Raw genomic sequence first — 5,715 nt, forward strand, 5'->3', positions numbered from 1 at the left:
GCTCTGTATTCAGTTACCAAGCACTTTTTAACACCTGCACAGTTAACTCTGGATCACAAGCAAAGGCTCTGCTGTGCCAGGGGCTGCTGAGCAGCTCAATCCCCAAAATCCAGGGGGCAAAAAGGAAGAGCACCTTGAAACCCTTCCGCGGGGAAGGCACTTGTGATTTCAATCACGGTACACTTAAGCTCTCCGTTATATTCATCAGAAATTAAATAGGAAGCACAGTCTGATGACTAAGCAGCAACACCTTAATCACTCCCCTCAGAAGCAAGAGTTCAGAACCATTAATACAGCAAGACAGCTGAACAATGCAGCGAGAGGCTGCAAACACTGCAGAGGCTGCAAAACCCTACACAGAGGGGGTCTGGGTGTAATTGCCACTTGCTCAGCACCACTGCCCCATGTGCTCAAAGACAGTGGGAAGGCAAGTTTGTACCAGCAGCAGCACGTTTTCCACTGCTGGCGGCTCCCTTTCCTCCCCAGCATGTGCTGGCTCCCAGCCCCACACAAGGGGGGCTTTTTCTCAGCCTCCAAGTACGAGACAAGATCTCCCACCTGAGAGCAAAACAGAGGCCAAGAAATCTCTCCCAGAGCAGGTTTTTCCACAGCATGTGAAGTGCCACTAATCCAAGGTTTCTATTAAACAGCCACCAGGCAGGAGAGGGAAAGACAAACAGCAAACATGAGTAAATGAGATGTTCTGATTTGCTCAGGAGAAATGAGGATTATCTGCTCACACATAGGGGTTTCCCAGGGCAGGAGATGTTCAGGGGCCTCATTCTCTGTTGGCAGACACATCATGTCTGTTTGGATATAACATCCAGGTTTTCATTTCATGGCCCTTCACAAATCTCTGCTTCCTAAGGAGTAGCTGCTTACTAGGCCCACTGAACCAGGTGCTAAAAGTTTTGAGTATTCCGTATCAAAACAGAATTATTCAAGCAGTGAGTGATGTGTTGTATGGAAACCCTGCAGCACGGGGTTGGGCATCCCAGCACCTGGTAGGCAAGTGCCCTGAGTGCAGGTCTTGTCACAGGAACAGGAGTCGAGTCAGAAGCTGTGATGGGTTTGGCTGTGAGTGGAGAAATTGGTTAACCTCATTTTAAAACCTGATTTTCTGCTAATACTCCACCACACTCCATTTTTCACTTTTTTAACTCAAAGCATCCAGTGAAAGACATAGAAGCAGAGCTGGCAGAGCTATCCAGGAGGCTTTCCCCTGTTAAAGAGCACCAGAATTAGAACTGGCATGGGAGGGAATCCAGATCCTCTGCTGTCAAAACCAGGAGGCTTTACCTGATAACTTCAACCAGAAAGTTAATCCTGAGACAGTAGCAAGGAGAGATGGACTGCAACCCAAATCAGAGAAAGGCACAGGGGAGACCAGGCAGCTTCAAGTGTCCCTGTCCCACCAGCACATCGTGCCTTGTCCTCAGCACCCAGGGCTCTGAGGACATGGTCTGTGCACAAGAATTCGGGAGGCACTCCCTGCTCCTGTTTCTCCAGTGCCATGCCACAAGCTCTGTGCCACTCAGCAGTGACCTTAAGAAGAGAAATCATCTGCAGTCCCAGATTTCCACTGCTGTCCCTGGCAGTCCTTCATCCTGAGCCAATAACACTCTGGCTGCAAATAGCAAATTAATGATCTAGGAAATCAGTTGTTCCCTCGTACCCTTTCAGAGTCCTCTCCCACCCCTCCTGGCCTCTCTCCAGGTGAGATTCTTGGCCATGCAGATCAACACACACAGGAAAGCAGAAGCAAAGATGAAATTCCATCTGCTTCCCATCATCAGAGCCATGTAAACTGGATCAGCCCACGTTCAGATGCTTGGGCAAGGAGGCTTTGGTGGCAGCAGCCCTTTGAGTTTGGTGCTGGCCATCACCACCAGCAGCTTTCTATGGACCCATCACCACAAATGACTCAAGGTCCCAAAGGGGACAGTGAGGAAGGAGCATCCACGGCCCTCTCATGCAGTTGCTGGCCAATGACACTTCTGCTGAGCTGACCCCCCTCCCCACTCCCAAACCCTGCTGGCCCAAGCCTGAGATAACCCTCAAACCTTTCACACCTCACACCAAGAGCAGGACAGGAGATGGCAGCCAACTCTGGGCATGCCACCATGCCCATGGAACAAAGTCCCAAATCTCACTCATTTCTTCTACATCTGTGGTGCAGATATTTTGGTGATGATCTTTACCCTTCAACGTGCCCCTTCAAAGTTCACAAGGCATCCTTCCCACTGCAGAGGCTCTGTGTGCAGACCCAGGGGTGGGCTTGTCCTCTTCTCCACTTTGTGACTGGGAAATGAGCAGCTCTGTCCTTCCCTCGAGCCACTTGGCTGCTCAATACTAGCCTGACAATTACTTCCAGCCTTGGATAAAAATCTCCTGCCCTGATGCTGTTAAATTATGTAGAACAAGTTTATAATTACATCCTAAAAAAAAAACCTCCCAAACTCTATACTTAAAAGAACATTATTCAGGTTGCAAAAGCAGACACTCCAAAGTTACAAAATGCCAGAAATAGAGATGCCTGAACAGCTTCCATGCTGCACCACTTGTACATATGCACGATGACACAGGCTCTAACTCTGTACCATTTTCCAGAGGACCCTGCCCTGGTGAATGACCTTCAGGCAGGGCCACAGCAGTGGCACCATACAGGAGAGCAAGAGTGGAACAGGGAGCTATGCCTGATGTTCTTCAGAGGAGAGCACTGCTGAGATGTCTGTGAGGGTGGAGAGGATGAGTTTAAGGGAGGCTGATGGAGAGCCTTCTTTTCCCCAAAATACTGTGGATCCCTTTCCTGCTCAACTCTGCCAAGATTTGGTGAAACCACCAGGCTGGAGCAGAGCATTGGGGTCTGCCCTGAGCAGGGCTCAGCTCAAGCAGATCTTCCTGCTGAAAACAACTTGAAGGAAACATTTTGACAGCTCCAAACTGATCATCTTCAGACATTTTTGACCCATGGGAAGCAGGGCCAGTTTACTACTGGTTTTTGAACTCCTTTGTGTCAAACTCCAGAAAATCTGTTGACAGAGATTCTGTAGCCAGCAAAACCCATGTTCCTCCAGTTCATGCTGGCCTCCCATATGCCAGGCCAAAGGTCAGGGTGTCTGTGCACTCAATAAAGTTGAAACTGGACAAAGCCAGCCATCAGCCCCACAGATAGACCAAATCCTGTTCCTCTCACAATGGATTCTTCCCAGACAATACTTAAAATAAGCCATGAAGGTCCACCTGGATGTACCATCAGTTTCCAGCCAGCAGCAGCCCTGGGGAACATCACCATGTTCTGTGAAAATGTGGAGAAGCACAGTAAGGCAAAGCAACAATCAGGAAGACCTGCTCTGTTCACTTGGGACAGGCACCAGCACTCTCCAACTCAGTTTGAGTTTTAAATAACCACGAGTGCAAGACCCACATTAGACCCAGGCTCACGGGACCAGCTGACAGCACAGCACAGCCAGCCTCCTGGGACCCACCAAATCCACCTCGAATCTTAATTTTCCCTCTGGTACTTCAGTTCACTTGATGTTTTCCCCTGTAGGTTTTGCTCCCTTGTATTATTCCCCTGTATTTCCTCAAGTGTTATTAAGCATTCCAGCAACTCCCAGCCCAGATCAGATTTGTAGGGAAGTACCAGCTCCTGCAGAGTGATTCTGCCTTGCTTTAGCAGAGGAAAAATCCCTCCTGCTCCAGCCAGACCTGACACTGTCAGCATAGGAACGCTGAAATATTGAAGTACATGAATATCAATCAACCTGAAGCAAAAAATGAATTCCCTGCAGGAGCAGTACACTTCCTTCCTCAGAGAGCTGCTGATGAGCAAGGTTAATTGTGTAGCTGCCAGCAGCAGCCAGCGTGGGCTCGCCCGTGCCTTGCAAGGGACAAGAGCTGATAGCAGCATCCTTGCTGTCCTTGGGTGTCTGAGCACACCCCAGCAGCTACAGGCTCCAGCTCTGCCAGGCTGGACTGGGAATTTGACTCAGGCAAGCCAGAAGCAGCTGTGGCTTCATGTACAACCACTGAAATTTTTGTCCAGTAACATATCTCTCTACAGGTGTCAGATATTTCTCTCAGAAGCAGAACAGCCGATTTTTCAGCAAAATATTTTTCTATCGGATAATAATATTTCTTATCCCAAAATATCCAAAGGTGGATTGTGATAGTATCAAAACTGCTTTATCTTAAAAGATACAAAGAAGGCATTTGATCTCTTCAGATGAGGATTTTCTCTTTGAAATTCAAAGTAACGTATTTCTTACTTCCCTTTACTCTCTATTGTAAACAAATCAAATGTAATTTTGGTATCGAAATCAGATATCACCCAACTGTGGCATTTGCACTAAACTGAATCATCACACTGAGAGAAACCACAAACCAGACTGTGGTGCTGAGAAACACATTCCAGGCTCCAGCTACAGCACCCAGAGCAGGTATTTCATGCTCTGAACACCCCTGAACACACAAATCTCCTGTTGGGCACAAGGGAAAAATTTGGAAAGTTGCAGCCTGTGGGAATGTGGGAATTACAGGGCAAAAGCACAGTGGAGAGGGAGAGAAAGAGCAGGGAAATGATTGCTGTATTTGGCTTGGGAGACCTGGAGACCTGAAGGACTTGGCTTTGTCAAGGGCAGTTGGTTTTGGAGTGGAGCAGAACCTGCAGCAGTAACAGCTCAGCAGGGAAAGCACTCAGATTCTGGGTAATGCCTTGGGCTTGAAGCTGAAGCTGAAGCTGAATTGGGTTATTTTGGCTTCATCATTGTCCCTTGAGCAGGCCAGGGCTACAGCTGGGTGCTGCAAGGATGTGATGGGCAGAGCAGCACATCACAGGGCGTGCCGGAGAACTGAGCTGGCTGTGTGAGAGGGGAAACTGAGGCTTGCTGTCCTCAGGCATGGGAAATGTGTATTTACCTTACAGAGGCACAGGTTCAAACCCAGGTGCTGAGCTTGCACTCTTAGAGTCACAATTTGCCCATGTCTGTCTGGAGATGAAACGTCTGAGTATTTCAAAACATGCCCAGCTCATGCTGCAGTGTGGACTTAGGCAATGGCACATCTATGGTCTGTTCTGACTCACTGAATTGCCTTAGAAATAGCAGATGCATGCAAAACTCGGATCTTTGAAGGGCCCAGAAGAGCAGGGCTATGTCACAGCAGCAGTTCTAGAGGCTGCACTAAAGCCATTTTGGCCACTCAGGCCTGAAAGCCCTTCCAAAGCACTTCCAGAGCCATTTGCTAAAAGCTGAGCTGTTTGGGCTGTGCCGGGCTGCCACCCCTCATTAGCAGCATCCCCCTCAGCCTCTGCACTCCAGCTGTGCTTCCATCTGCCACACTGCTGCCACAGAGCCACTGAGCAAAGCAGGCAGGCTGTGAGGCACCTCTGAAGGAGGTTTCCACTCAGCTCACCTGTCTAGCACGGCACAGAGTCCTGTGCAAGAGCTTGTCTTCCAGATCCCATCAACAGCCAGTGCAAGGCAGCATCCAACACAGCTCCGGGAGGAAAAGAAACACCTCCAAACATTATCCTCCAAAAGCAAAATAATAAATAGTAGGAAAAGGGCTATTTGGAAATATAAATTCTTAAAGTATTCTTATAAATAACCTTTTTATAACCATAGCCTCTTTTTTTATGTTTGAAAGATGGATGCAAAAGTAGAAGTTGGGTAACTTTACCTAAACAGCTGGAATGTTGCACTGGATCAGTAC

The sequence above is a fragment of the Vidua macroura genome, chromosome 10 (assembly GCF_024509145.1).
Source record: "Vidua macroura isolate BioBank_ID:100142 chromosome 10, ASM2450914v1, whole genome shotgun sequence".
NCBI classification, from domain to species: Eukaryota; Metazoa; Chordata; class Aves; order Passeriformes; family Viduidae; genus Vidua; species Vidua macroura.